The sequence below is a fragment of the Salvelinus namaycush genome, unplaced genomic scaffold, assembly GCF_016432855.1.
Source record: "Salvelinus namaycush isolate Seneca unplaced genomic scaffold, SaNama_1.0 Scaffold9, whole genome shotgun sequence".
NCBI classification, from domain to species: Eukaryota; Metazoa; Chordata; class Actinopteri; order Salmoniformes; family Salmonidae; genus Salvelinus; species Salvelinus namaycush.
This window is the reverse complement of record NW_024061641.1, coordinates 509,093-525,276: the sequence shown is the minus strand read 5'-3', so window position 1 is coordinate 525,276 and position 16,184 is coordinate 509,093. Positions and strand designations below refer to the sequence as shown.

The window sequence follows — 16,184 nt, the reverse complement described above, 5'->3', positions numbered from 1 at the left end:
TTTTGTAACTAGGGGAGTAGTGATTAGATAAGGGGGTATTTCTGTATTGTGTGAATCAGATTTAACTGGTTGAGGGAGGAGTTTACAAGCGAGGCTGGACTGTATATAAGTCATTGTTGTTAAGTTATTTTTCTTTGTCTGCAGACGGCCTGTTTTTAGAACCTCTCTCTCTCTGGGGCCTTTTTGATAAATATTCTACTGCTGTATTTTGTTGTTAACTTTTTCTGAATTCTAAGACATCAGTTAGAGGTAAGCTTCTGCTTTTTACCCACACGTGCGGGGTCATATAATTAGTATTTTTCTTTAGGAACAGGATTGTGTTTCCTGGAGGTGGAGAGCTAGAGAATCCATAGGATGTGTAGACTGATTATAAAGGGCTTTGCTTGAATAAATACTGTCTGTGCATTTCCTCTGGAGGGGCCACCGACCCAAATAGACCAGAGGGTTTCCTCTTTGTTACTGTGTTGGGTCCATGCATTGGGGTGTGTATGAAAATGTCTCCGCATGACAAGGTGAGTATACCTCTTTCGTCTCGTGGGACACTAGGTCCCAGTACAGTGAGGAACTCCTGGTCCACAGGTGAAGGGTTTGGGGCGCACTAAGGTATTAAAAACTAAAGTATTTATTTAATAATAAGTTGCAGAGCTGATAAATTATACTGTTATTGCCCTAGGAGATCCTGATGAACTTAGACCCCTGAGCTGACGTCCCACTGAGTGGTTGTTAATAGTAAACGTTTCAGAGCTGGTATTTAAGATACTTAAAGATAAGTCAATACATTATTTTTAGACAGCTTTAAAAAATGACTTTCTTGCTCTTTCTCTAGAATCTACACCCACCTCTACTAGTGCCCAGTATAATCCAATCTCGTGGTTATATGCAAATACAAGAGGCTGTGTCTTACCCAATCATAATTATTAAAATATCCTCTACTGAACCTTGGGACAAGCAAAATGAGAGGTCCACCAAAGTCCTTGTCTATTCCCTGACAGCCCAACAACATATATATGAATATTGGCCCAGAGTAACTTATACATGAATATTTCATGGCCCAGTGACTTATACATGAATATTTCATGGCCCAGAGTGACTTATACATGAATATTTCATGGCCCAGAGTGACTTATACATGAATATTTCATGGCCCAGAGTAACTTATACATGAATATTTCATGGCCCAGAGTAACTTATACATGAATATTTCATGGCCCAGAGTGACTTGTACATTAATATTTCATGGCCCAGAGTGACTTGTACATGAATATTTCATGGCCCAGAGTGACTTGTACATTAATATTTCATGGCCCAGAGTGACTTATACATGAATATTTCATGGCCCAGAGTAACTTATACATGAATATTTCATGGCCCAGAGTGACTTATACATGAATATTTCATGGCCCAGAGTTCCACTCTAGGAGGGCGACACTGGAGTTGTCAAGTGTGATGGAGAGGTCTTTGAGTGGTGTGGTGGTTCATTTCTTTACTATCAAATGAGGAGAGACAAACTTATCACACAAGTCAGAGTTATACTTAAACTACATCTTTATTGACTTAAGGGAGCAGGTTAATACAACACAAAGAGAATGGATTGAGTGTTCTACGATAATGATGGCTGGTCAACGAATCAACCTCAGATGATTCGCTGAGAGCCCCGAGACGAAGTACAACGGTCTTTTATAGCCAAGATACACCCCGTTTAACCTATATGACGAACAACAGATGTATAGAATGGGTCACAAGGTTAAGATTAGCATGAAATACACTTATAATTCACAAATCAAATGTTATTGGTCACATAGACATGGTTAGCAGATGTTAATGTGAGTGTAGCAAAATGCTTGTGCTTCTAGTTCCGACCGTACAGTAATATCTAACAAGTAATCTAACAATTTCACAACAACTACCTAATACACACAAATGTAAAGGAATGAATAAGAATATGTACATATACATATATGGATGAGCGATGGCCATGCGGCATAGGCAAGATGCAGTAGATGGTATAGAGTACAGTATATACATATGAGATGAGTAATGTAGGGTATGTAAACATTATATAAAGTGGCATTGTTTAAAGTGACTAGTGATACATTTATTACATCCAATTTTTAATTATTAAAGTGGCTAGATATTGAGTCAGTATGTTGGCAGCAGCCTTTCTATGTTAGTGATGGCTGTTCAACAGTCTGATGGCCTTGAGATAGAAGCTGTTTTTCAGTCTCTCGGTCCCAGCTTTGATGCACCTGTACTGACATCGCCTTCTGGATGATAGCGGGGTGAACAGGCAGTGGCTCGGGTGGTTGATGTCCTTGATGATCTTTTTGGCCTTCCTGTGACATCGGGTGGTGTAGGTGTCCTGGAGGGCAGGTAGTATGTCCCCGGTGATGCGTTGTGCAGACCTCACTACCCTCTGGAGAGGCTTACGGTTGTGGGCGGAGCAGTTGCCGTACCAGGCGGTGATACAGCCCGACAGGATGCTCTCGATTGTGCATCTGTAAAAGGTTGTGAGTGTTTCGGTGACAAGACAAATTTCTTCAGCCTCCTGAGGTTGAAGAGGCGCTATTGCACCTTTTTCACCACGTTGTCTATGTGGGTGGACCATTTCAGTTTGTCCGTGATGTGTACCCCGAGGAACTTAAAACTTTCCACCTTCTCCACTACTGTCCCGTCGATGTGGATAGGGGGGTGCTCCCTCTGCTGTTCCTGAAGTCCACGATCATCTCCTTTGCTTTGTTGACGTTGAGTGTGAGGTTATTTTCCTGACACCACACTCCGAGGGCCCTCACCTCCTCCCTGTAGGCCGTCTCGTAGTTGTCGGTAATCAATTCTACCGCTGTAGTGCCGTCTGCAAACTTGATGATTGAGTTGGAGGCGTGAATGGCCACGCAGTCATGGGTGAACAGGGAGTACAGGAAAGGGCTGAGAATGCACCCTTTTGGGGCCCCAGTGTTGAGGATCAGCGGGGTGGAGATGTTGTTTCCTACCCTCACCACCTGGGGGCGGCCCGTCAAAGTCCAGGACCCAGCTGTGCAGGGCGGGGTCGAGACCTATGGTGTTAAATGCTGAGCTGTAATTGATGAACAGCATTCTTACATAGGTATTCCTCTTGTCCAGATGGGTTAGAGCAGTGTACAGTGTGATTGCGATTGCGTCGTCTGTGGACCTATTGGGGCGGTAAGCAAATTGGAGTGGGTCTAGGGTGTCAGGTAGGGTGGAGGTGTATGACTAGTCTCTCAAAACACTTTATGACGACGGAAGTGAGTGCTACGGGACGATAGTCATTTGGCTCAGTTACCTTAGCTTTCTAGGGAACAGGAAAAATGGAAAAAAGGAAAAACCTCAAATAATTTCTAATGACTGTTGACATCCAGTGGAAACGATAGGAACTGCAAGAAGGTCCCTTAGAAATCTGGATTCCCAATGAAAACCCATTGAAAAGAGAGTGACCTCAAAAAAAAAAAACTGAATGGTTTGTCTTCGGGGTTTTGCCTGCCAAATAAGTTCTGTTATAGTCACAGACATGATTCAAACAGTTTTAGAAACTTCAGAGTGTTTTCTATCCAATACTAATAATAATATGCATATATTAGCATCTGGGACTGAGTAGGAGGCAGTTTACTCTGGGCACGCTTTTCATCCAAACGTGAAAATGCTGCCCCCTATCCATAAGAAGTTAACTCATGCTCTGGAATGCGGTCTCTTTAGGTTTTATCACTCAAAAGACATGGTAAATCTCCTGTCAGTGTTTTCCCAGAGGCTCATCCTCAGTAGAACACACACAGATGAGTGTTCTAACAACCCCTTATTCTGTTGCATAAAACAACCATTTGATGCAATAACAGCATTATAACATAATCTTGTAATTTCCAAAATAGTGGGCAGGCCTTCCCCGGGACGAAGAGTAGCTCCGTCTTGTCGAGGTTGAGCTTGAGGTGGTGGGCCGACATTCAAGTTGAGATATCTGCCAAGCACGCAGAGATGCGTGTCACCCACCTGGGTGTCAGAAGAGGGTGAAGGAGAAAAGTAGTTGAGTGTCATCCGCATATCAATGATAGGAGAGACCATATGATGGAGCTGAGTGCCTTGGTGTATAGAGAGGAGGGGGCCTAGAACCAAGCCCTTAGGGGACACCAGTAGTGAGAGTACGTGTTGGAGACACAGGTCCTCTCCACGTCACCAGGTAGGAGTGACCTGCCAGGTAGGATGCAATCCAAGAGCGTGCAGAGCCGGAGACCCCCAGCCTGAGAGGCTGGAGAGGAGGATCTGATGGTTCTTCGTGTCGAAGGCAGCGGATACATCTAGGAGGATGAGGACAGAGGAGTGACAGTCAGCTTTGGCTGTGCGGAAAGACTCCATGACACAGAGAAGAGCAGTCTTGGTTGAAGTCTGACTGGTTAGGGTCAAGAAGATTTTTCTGAGAGCGATAACAAGAAAGTTGATCAGAGATAGCACACTCAAGTGTTTTGGAAAGAAAAGAAAGAGATACAGGTCTACAGTTTCACGTCAGATGAGTCGAGTGTTGGTTTCTTGAGGAGGGGACGCAGCCAGTGGTCAGGGATGAGTTGATGAGGGACGTGAGAAGGTCTCCAGAGATGGTCTGGAGAAGGGAGGAGGGGATGGAGTCGAGCGGGCAGGTTGTCGAGTGGCCAGACTTCACTAGTCACAGGATTTCATCTGGAGAGAGAGGGGAGAAATAGGTCAAGGCGTAGGTTAGTTCTGTGTGAGTGATACCAGTGGAATCAGTAGGCTGAGTGAATGACTAGGAGATGTAGTCAACCTTTTTTTCAAAGTGGCCAAGCAAAGGGCCATGCCGGCCGGCCAGAAATGGGACAGTGCCAGTCACATGATGTGGAAAGCGTTGAGAGAAGAAGAGGCAGAATCAGGAGACAGGAGGGAGAAGGATTTAGCAGAAGGGAAAGATGTTAGGATAGAAGAGAGAGAGAGAGCAAAGATTGTGACGGCCCATGACCATCTGGGTAGGGGGTTGGAGGAAAGGGAGACAGAAAATGAAACAAAGTAGTGATCAGAGACCTGGAGGGGGGTTGCAGTGAGATTAGTAGGAGAACAGACTCTAGTAAAGATGAGGTCAAGCGTATTGCCTGCCTTGTGAGTTGGAGGGGATTGGGAAAGAGTGAGGTCAAAAGAGGCAAGGAGGGGAAAGAGAGTTGGAAAGAAATTAATTGAAGGCAGACGTAGGGAGGTTGAAGTCCCAAGTACGAAGAGCGGTGAGCCATCATCAGGAAATGAGCTTATCAAGGTGTCAAGCTCATTGAGCAACTCTCCAAGGACACCTGGTGGGTGATAGATGACAATAATGTTAATCTTGAGTGGACAAGTGACAGTGACAGCGTGGAATTCAAATGAGGAGCTGGACAGGTTAAATGATCCACTTAGGAGAAATGTGTAGACCTGTACCACCAACGCGATGACCAGATTCTCTCTGACTATCAGAGAAAAAGTAGTCAGATGAAGAGCAGCTGGAGTAGCAGTGTTCTCTGGGGTGATCCATGTCTGTGTCAGGGACAAAAAGTCAAGGGGGTTGAAGGGCAGCATAGGCTGAGATGAACTTGGAGTTCTTGGCCGCAGATCGGCAGTTCCACAGGCTGCCAGATACCCGGAATTTCACATGGGTTGAGTGCGTAGGGTACACTAAATGAAAAAGGTTGCAGCCAAGGGGTGGGAAGCGTCTGTAAAGCCTACAGGGAGAGGTGTGAACCGGTACAGAAAACACACACATAGGGCCTCCAGAGTGGTGCAGCGGTCTAAGGCACTGCATGAGGTGTCACTACAAACCTGGGTTCGAGCCCAGACTATGTCACAACCGGCCGTGACCGGGAGTCCCATAGGGAGGCGCACAATTGGCCAAGCGTCGTCCAGGTTAGGGGAGGGTTTGGTCGGGGGGGGGCTTTACTTTGCTCATCGCGCTCTAGCGACTCCTTGTGGCGAGCCGGGCGCCTGCAGGCTGACTTCGGTCATCAGTTGAACGGTGTTTCCTCCGACACATTGGTGCAACTGGCTTCCGGGTTAATCAGGTGGGTGTTAAGAAGCGCGGATTGGCGGGTCATGTTTCAGAGGACGCATGACTCAACCTTTGTATCTCCCCAGCCCGTTGGGGAGTGGCAGCAATGAGACAAGATTGTAATTGAATATCAGGAATTTGAGAAGAAAATGGGTGTAATATATATATGTATATATTTTTAAACATATAGTTGACAAAGCTACAAAAGAGCAAAATGAGAATCTGTAAATAACTAGGTAAGATGAGAGAGTGGTGTGGAGCGTTCCTCGAATAACTTGGCAGAACCGTCTTTGTTTTGGTGACGGTCTTAGTTTGCCACAAAACCGCTGCTTACAGCTGCTGCTGAGCAACCAGGGGAGACTGAAGTACTAACACTAATTGATAATTGCCTCGCAGAGGTGGAGAGCACACCTTCCTGTACTAATTGATAATAGCCTGGCAGAGGTGGAGAGCACACCTCCCATTACTAATTGATAATAGCCTGGCAGAGGTGGAGAGCACACCTTCCTGTACTAATTGATAATAGCCTGGCAGAGGTGGAGAGCACAACTCCCTGTACAAATTGATAATAGCCTGGCAGCGGTGGAGAGCACACCTTCCTGTACTAATTGATAATAGCCTGGCAGAGGTGGAGAGCACACCTCCCTGTACAAATTGATAATAGCCTGGCAGAGGTGGAGAGCACACATCCCTGTACTAATTGATAATAGCCTGGCAGAGGTGGAGAGCACACCTCCCTGTACTAATTGATAATAGCCTGGCAGAGGTGGAGAGCACACCTTCCTGTACTAATTGCTGATTGCCTTGGAGAGGTGAGACCACTCCCCCTCCAATCCAGGCACTGATTACCAAAACTAGTCCCACATTTCCCTGCCCCTTGATCCTGGATGTGTCAACAACTATCTGCAAATAATGAGCAGTCAGCAGCTCACACACACCAAGTAGGCTGCTGGGAAGACAGGAAGCACCTACAGTAGATGGCCCTAGCTGTCAAAAACACAGTACTAGACCACAACAGATAAAGACAACAAAACATGATACTTATCACTCCTGGAGATATCATGAGTCGTCTAGCTATAGAATGAAGTCCCAAGCCGTTGCAGCTTTCAGGAGTCGCCTGTGTTATAATACATAAAATGAGTTGTCTTTCAATTCAGTTCATACAATAAGTAATATAACATAGGGGGCGCTAGAGAGCGTGCTATGGAGTAGACGTGCTTTGCTAGAGCTCCTCTCTATTTTGAAACAAATTAATATTTATCGTAACCTCTCACAACCTATAACTTCAAACATTGTCTGGCAATATGACAAAGGGAAAAGGTACCAAAAATGGGGGCGCTAAACAAGACCATTTGAATGAGATCGACAACGAATCAATTTCAACATCGCCGACCCACGAGGAGTTAGGTGAAGATGCCAGCTCCCAAGACTTCCCCACAGATTTTACTCAACGTGACATACTGGCTGCCATAAACTCACTAAGCAAGAAGGTGGACACAAGGTTGGCTGATATCTCAAAGAGTATTGGGACTTTGACTGAAACTGTGAAGGCAAGTAAGGGAAGGGTGCATGAGGTTGAGCAGACGACAGTCGATCACGAGGCCAGGACATAGAGAAACAGTGTGCAGCGTTCAAAAATGACAACAAAACCCTGAGAGCCCGATTGGAAATGCTTGAGTCGCATTCAAAACGCCAGAACATCCGAGTATTTGGGATCCAGGAGGACACTGAGAAAGGGAAACCCACTGAATTCGTCTCGGAGCTGATACTGGCACTGCTGGGGAGTGAACACTTCAAAACGGCCATCCTGATCGACCGCGCACACAGATCACAGGCAACGAAGACGGCCAAGGGCGCGCCACCAAGGCCATTCATTGTACGGCTGCACTATCCCCAGACCAGGGATCTCATCCTCAAGCTGGCTAGTCAAAAGTTCCCCCTTTAACTACAACGGAGCCAGGGTGTCTTTCTACCCAGATCTTACTTTGGAGGTGAGGAACCAACGGAAAGAGTATAATGAATTACGCAACAAATGCAGGGCGGCCAACAGCCGATATGGGTTCATCTTCCCAGCCCGGTTTAAGGTGACAGTCGAGGGATCAACACTTACTTTGACAACCCAAAAGAGGCCGATCTGTTCTTGTCAAGCAAGCTCCCTGGCTAAGGATACAGAACGGCTAAATGTCAACCGGCTAAATGGCCAAATACAGGCCAGGAATGTGTTTGAATTTCCTGCCTATGTCTTTTCGATCAGAAGATCAGAAATTGGGACTTATATGATGGGTGAGATGTTGTGGCTTATATAGCATTGTTTAGCCTATCATGTTTTAGCGACACTCACCCCCTAACGTGAGAGTTCAGTATTATTTAATATTAGTTGATATGCGGAGCATCTATAGACAACGAGTTAGTTCAAGCTGTATGTCTAGACACCCTCAGGTTTGTGTGTTAGTCAAGGAGTACTTCGTTTGGGGAAGTCACTCAGTAAAGGGACGGGAGGGGGGGTGGTGTCTGTGTTTTATGTTCACATTTAATAAAGGTGGCATGACAAGCTCACGTTTTTCTTCTGGGTTTTGTATGACAGCAACAAGTTGCTCTAAAATAAGAAATGCCACATAGTGACCGAGCACAGAGTAGACCTGGTGGAATAAAGATAGTCAGCTGGAACTGTAATGGCTTACGGCATGTCGTGAAACGAGCTAAGGTTTTTTTCTCATCTTAAATCACTGAGTGCTGACATAGTGCTTCTTCAAGAAACGCATATTAAACGCTCCGCTCAGGACAAGCTACGAGTCGGCTGGATCGGTCAGATATACCAGTCTAATTGTGATGCAAAAGCGAGAGGGGTTGCAATCGTGATAAGGAAAAACATTCCTTTCGTGTACTCATCCTTGATTTCAGATCCTAATGGTCGGTATATTATTGTGGCTGGTACACTGAATTCGATACCATTTTAACCTTGGTCAGTTGATATGGACCCAACTTCGATGATCCATTATTTTTTCAAAGAGTATTTAAGGCCAGACCAAATATCTCGGATACAAGTGTTATTGTTGGAGGTGACTTTAACTGTACGTTCGATCCCCTTCTAGACAAACAGCTATCAAGGTCACTTCAACAATCAAATGCCAGTGTCTGTCTAAATACATTGATGACAAACCTTAACATTGTTGATATTTGGAGACTGACGCACCCAACAGACAGGGATTATGCTTTCTTTTCATCAGTTCATAAATCATATTCCAGAATTGACCACTTTTTTGTTGGACTCCAAACTAATTTCATCAGCTGAGTCGGTTACCTATCACCCTCTTCTAATTACGGTCCACTCTCCTCTGTCCATGGTGCTGAAACGCGACAATATGTCGACAGGTCGGCGACCGTGACGCTTAGACGCATACCTGTTGAAAGATGAGGCTTTTTGTCAGTATTTGAAGGAGCAGATTGCCTTTTTCCTCGGAGCTAACGACACGGGGGATGTTGACGACTCCACCCTTTGGGAATCTCTAAAGGCTGTGATTAGAGGTTACATTATTTCTTATACATCAGAGAGGAAGAGACGCGCCAATACTAGGCTGAGAGAAATTGAAAGAGTTAGGGGAACAGGAGAACGTTTTTAGGATGAATTGCTCGAATACAGTCCTTGAGAAGATCACGAAGTTGAAATATGAATACAATACCATTCTTTCGAAATTTGCTAGAACGCAACAAAGTTATTTTGAACTGCGTGACAAACTACATAAATTATTAGCAAGACAGCTAAGGCATGTACAGGCATCTAGAGCTATTCACAAAATAAAAGACAAGGGTAAAATAGTAACAGATCCGCAGGATATTAATAAATGCTTTGCGCAGTTTTACTCAGAGCTATACCAATCAAAATGCGATGCTACTGGTCCACAAACTATGGAACGCTTTCTCGCTGAATGTTCACTTCCTAAACTATACAGGGGGGCAGCTGCTGCACTCGATGCTGGGATAACTTTAGAGGAAATTAACACAGCGATAGCACAATTTCCAAACAGCAAGGCCCCTGGGCCCGATGGATATGTAATAAAATTCTATAAGAAGTACTGCGCCAGTCTAGCTCCACTTATGTTGCGAATGTTTAAACAATCCAAAGAAAATGCCAAACCCCCCCAAACACTATATGATGCTACAATAGCACTGATCTTGAAAAAAGAGAGATTCCATGGAGATGTCGTCTCTTCGCCCCGTGTCGTTACTCCCCATAGAAAATAAGGTGTTGACAAAGATATTGGCAAACCGATTGAAAACATATATTTCTGACATCATACACTCTGACCAGACAGGTTTTTACCCCGGGCCGACATTTATACTACAATAGCCCTTATGCACATTCCATGATCGAACGTTCTAAACACACTTCCTATCGGTTTGGCAATTTCCGGTCAGTCTAGTTATCGACGAAATAACGTTACTACCACTATGTCGCAGTTTTTTACTAGGTGTCTTCAGGACTTGCCTCAAATTAATATTAATGATGTACATCGAATTGTTAAATCAGCCTCCGAGACTCCAGCTTGCAAGAATGAAAAGGGGTTCAAGATGTATATAGGAAGCCACATAGACCACTATGAAGGTGAGTACCACGTCAGTGACAGATATAACGTTAGCTAGCTACAATCATTAGTTAGCTAATTTAACTAGTAACTGTAGCTAGTTAGTTACTTCGTAAAAGGATGTAACGTTGACAGAATCTACCTGAGAATGTGTGTATTTTCGTTAGCTTGGTTATGTTATGCTTGCGAGCTATATTTGCTAGCTAAAAATAATTGTTATTAATGTCTTCTACACAGTATCTAACAAAGATACATTGACAGGGGAGATCACCGTGAGGGCTGCCTGTCACAGGTCCATGAGGAAGAGTGAAAAGCTGCACAGCATGAGAGTAGGGAAAGGTTATAGATAGCTACTAGGGACCTTGTTAAACATCTCCTGTGAGACACTGTCATCATGGTCAAAATGTGTTGGAGATGGTGTCAACGTTTAATCTTATCAGTAGATAGATATTAATGATGGGTCCCAAACCCAATTTAGAATTGCCCACTTAACAGGTTATTTGGTAAAGATCTGTTGATGCAGTGTTTGGTAATTGTGTTACTGAGACACAATGTATTCCTGTATAGTTAAATGAGCCCCTAGTTAAGACTAGACACTACTATGTTTGTTATTTATGGGCCGCATCATTCTTGTTTCTCACTTCAGTCTTATCTTCACAGATGGTGTTTAAGCACTCCGTGCCAGTGATAGTGGTCCCAAGCCACTGCTCCTGTGTTGCAGGAAGTGCTCTGTGCAATCATCTGGTGGCTCTTCTTTACCAGACAGCGCCCTACTCTCAACTAAACATTCCTGCTGCACCACCAGTTCACAGCTGCACAGACACAGAACAGCGTTGGCACAAGCCAAGAACACTTGTCTATCAATATCAACAAATAAATGCACCTGAAAAGTATTCTACCTATGTAACAGTAAATCCTTGTTAATTAGGGTGTGAAACCAGGTCCGGTTGATGGGATAGAGTTCAGTAAACCTACTAACTTAATTAGGGTGTGAAACCAGGTCCGGTTGATGGGATAGAGTTCTGTCAACCTACTAACTTAATTAGGGTGTGAAACCAGGTCCGGTTGATGGGATAGAGTTCTGTCAACCTACTAACTTAATTAGGGTGTGAAACCAGGTCCGGTTGATGGGATAGAGTTCTGTCAACCTACTAACTTAATTAGGGTGTGAAACCAGGTCCGGTTGATGGGATAGAGTTCTGTCAACCTACTAACTCGTGTGCTGATGGAATAAGGTAAGTTGGAGGTTCCTAGAATGGGAACATTTTAGAAAACATTTCCTTGTGATTGTTTTTGTATCCAGATGATAAGCCTAAACAGTGGCGTCTTTACGATGTAATGACAAATGTTTGGGACAAAGACTGGGGGAAAATATTTAATCTATAAATCTGTATATTTTAATTCATTTTATTTGAACTTTCGGGCTTGTGCTGTTTCTGGAAAAGTTACATGAGTCTTGGTCATAGTAATCTCTCCAACTTGATGTTAAGGTTTTAAAATGTTTTGCAGAAGTTCTCTACAAAGCACTCAATGGATACATGCCTGACATGGACCTACTCCGCGTCTCAGAAACGTATGCCAACTTTTCTCCACTTACTGCCCCTCTTGTGACAACAATGGAAATGTCAGCTGACGTGCCCCTGGTTGAGTCCGCCTTTGGGCCAGTGCAAGCCGGCAGTGTTCTGTCCTATCAGCTTCCACAGCCAAAGACCCGGGAAATTGTGAAGATTGCCGATGCCCCTTCTCCACCAATACTTCCATTAGATGGCTTCAGGCTTCCTAGTGTGCTTACGTCCTTAGCCATCAGGAGCAGTTCCACCTCAAGGCATTAGAGACAACCTACGAGATGTCACACAAAGTCGAGGTTGCTACAAGGGAGCAGAGCAGCAGCCTGGAATGGCATCAGCTCAGGAAAATGAGAATAACATCCTCTCGTTTCCGAGAGGTTTGCCATGTCCGGGGAGAGACCTCAGCTGACCACCTAGCTGAGCGGATGTTCAAGGGATCTGGTATGCAGACCATGGAGATGAAGAGGGGGCTACCCATGGAGTCAGTGGCTGTACAGGGACCTGGTATGCAGACCATGGAGATGAAGAGGGGGCTACCCATGGAGCCAGTGGCTGTACAGGGACCTGGTATGCAGACCATGGAGATGAAGAGGGGGCTACCCATGGAGCCAGTGGCTGTACAGGGACCTGGTATGCAGACCATGGAGATGAAGAGGGGGCTACCCATGGAGCCAGTGGCTGTACAGGGACCTGGTATTCAGACCATGGAGATGAAGAGGGGGCCATGGAGCCAGTGGCTGTACAGGGACCTGGTATTCAGACCATGGAGATGAAGAGGGGGCTACCCATGGAGCCAGTGGCTGTACAGGGACCTGGTATGCAGACCATGGAGATGAAGAGGGGGCTACCCATGGAGCCAGTGGCTGTACAGGGACCTGGTATAAAGACCAATGGAGATGAAGAGATCTCATGCTTACTACTGGCAGGTACAAGGTCAAATCCTTCTTACAGGTTGTAGCTGGTGTGGCTTTGTCATCTGTACACAGGAGGACATCCTAGTTGAAAGGATATATAAAGATCTACAGGTTGTAGCTGGTGTGACTTTGTCATCTGTACACAGGAGGACATCCTAGTTGAAAGGATATATAAAGATCTACAGGTTGTAGCTGGTGTGACTTTGTCATCTGTGCACAGGAGGACATGCTAGTTGAAAGGATATATAAAGATCTACAGGTTGTAGCTGGTGTGACTTGGTCATCTGTACACAGGAGGAGATCCTAGTTGAAAGGATATATAAAGATCTACAGGTTTCAAAAACTATAAGAGAGAAGGTTGACCACTTGTATTTTTACCACAACTTGCAGAAGTGTCTCTCGCACCTGAATGGATCCCCTGCATGGGTGCCAAGTTTAGTGGTTTTATGAGAAATAAGTATTGTTCTTGTGAAGAAATCTACAGTAGAATAGATTTGTTTTAAAAAATGTATTTCAGCAAATGTTCAACAGTTCAGTTAATCAATTAAACATCTCTGACATTGTATTCAATCTTGCATTCTGGCTATTCTGTGTTTACTTGATTTCTTTCCCCCACCCCTGCTCCTCATTGCCTAATTAAAGCCAATACAAGCTCCACACAAACTGATATTCACTCCAACACAAATGATTGATACATGTCGTAGATAAACAAATTATTATTTTGCTGCTAGCAAATAAACACGTGTACATTTACACTGGCTTAGCCCATGCTCTGGACCGGAACAAAGACTGCACCATTGGCAGCGCACCTTGTTCTTCATCCCCCTCAGTCGGAGCAGGACGTTTCAGTCTTCTTTCCCAAACACCAGGTCTCTTTTGAATTTGCCAGTTCCACGCGAAGACAGTAGGAACAACACCTCTTTTTAGGAATTGTCGCCTCCCAATTTTTCCCTCAACAAAGTCACTTTCGACGAAATGTGTACTACACTCCTTTGTGTGTTTGGTGACAGCAAAGTTGTCACGACGTACTACCACCAACCACCTTTTTCTGAGCTCTACATCGACTGGGAAACGATGGAAGCTCACAATACCATTACATTTGGAAGAAACGTAACACAGAGGCACTGAACAATGTTCATTGGCACCTCCTTCGCGGGGCTGTAATTTAAACGTAGTCATTGCGAACTATTTCAGTCAGAAAAGCATCGGCGACAGTTAGCTAGCTAGTAAGCTAATGCTAAAAACAATAGCAGAACTCGCTCCGGACGTCATCAACCCGGTCAGAAGTAAATTAGACCGTTGGAGGCGGTATAATGCATAGAGCCTATTTGAGACGCCTTTTCAACGTAATGTATCATGATCATAAAGTTCAGGCAGTGGTAATAGCTCTTGACGCAGAGAAGACATTTGATCAGATTGAGTGGAAGTATATGATGTCGGTTCTGGAGCATTTCGAGTAACCAATCAGGAAATGTCGCAGTCATTCCGCCTGTTCAAGGGCTGCCGACAGGGGTACCCTATTTCGCCTGCTCTCTTCGCTATAGCCATGGACCCTCCTTGCTACTCGCATTCGAGCATGTGCCGATTTAGCGTCTGTTTAAATAAAAGACGTAACAGAAAATGTCCCTATATGCAGACGATGTTCTTTTGTTTTTATCCAAGCCTAAAACTTATATTCCTCCTTAACTTGATAAATAGATTTGGCTCATTCTCTGGCTACAAGATAAACTGGCAAAAAAGAGAATTGATGCCGATATCACGGCCTGTGGATATGCATTTTCTGCCATCTACCCCATTTAGAAACGGTGATGGACAAGTTCACAAGCCTTGGCATTGTAGTGACAAGAGACCTTGATCAGCTATTGAAAGCGAAGTGGGACATGAAAATATATCAGCTTAAACAAAATATAAATTTTTGGAAAACTAGGCCTATCTCCTTGGTTGGTCATATAAACGCTATTAAAATGGTTGTCCTACCCGGGTTTCTTTACCTCTTCCAATGTCTACCCAATTTCATACCACAAAGCTATTTTAAGAAACTGGATTCAATAGTAATTTCATTTTTATGGGATAACAAGCAGCCAGAATTCCAAAGAAGCATTTATGCAAGTACAAGATAGAGGGGGGCTTTGGCCTTCCTCACTTTAAACTGCTAATCTGAACATTGTGTCTTCCTGGAGGGAAAGTTTACCTGGGATGCGACAGAATGATATGCCTTCATGGCTTTTGATTGAGCAGGCCTCTTGTCAACGTTCCTCACGCCCTGCACTTGTTAATAGTCCATCATATGTGAAAAAAAGCCACTTATGACTCTAATCCAGTCATTTGTCATACGCTTAGGATCTGGAAACAGATTAGGTATTTTCTTATTAACATACCCACTGTATTCATTGACAGCCCGATTTGCCTGAATCATGCTTTCCACCCTGCATTGGATGATATGGTGTTTTTACAGTGGAGGGAGAAGGGGCTCACAACAATTGGTAATTTATACATGGATGGTCAGTTAGCTTCATTTCAACAATTACAGGGAAAGTTTAACATGCCAACAACACATTTTTATTTAGATACCTCCAAATCAGGAATTTCTTAAGGACACATATCCCACAGTATGGCATTAAGCCAAATAGTCCTACATTAGATAGCCTGATCCTTGTCAAACCCCATTCAAAAGGGTCGGTCTCTAGACTGTATGATGTGTTACAGGCCCACATAGAGGTATCCACAGACACTATTAAAAGGGTCGGTCTCTAGACTGTATGATGTGCTACAGGCCCACATAGAGGTATCCACAGACATCATTAAAAGGGTCAGTCTCTAGACTGTATGATGTGCTACAGGCCCACATAGAGGTATCCACAGACATTAAAAGGGCCAGTCTCTAGACTGTATGATGTGCTACAGGCCCACATAGAGGTATCCACAGACATTAAAAGGGCCAGTCTCTAGACTGTATGATGTGCTACAGGCCCACATAGAGGTATCCACAGACACCATTAAAAGGGCTTAGGAACAAGAACTTGGTTCAGAAATCTCAGATGAGGACTGGGTAGAAGCTCTCAGGAATATAAACCACAGTTCAGTGAATGCCAGACAC

General features: G+C 44.4%; 1 protein-coding gene across 1 annotated transcript in view; it reads right to left on the bottom strand.

Moving 5' to 3' along the window:
* The window catches only part of LOC120043328 (zinc finger protein 2-like), a 401,596-nt gene that overhangs the window by 323,238 nt on the left and 62,174 nt on the right, over window positions 1-16,184 (bottom strand). The gene's annotated exons all lie outside the window — the stretch shown is intronic.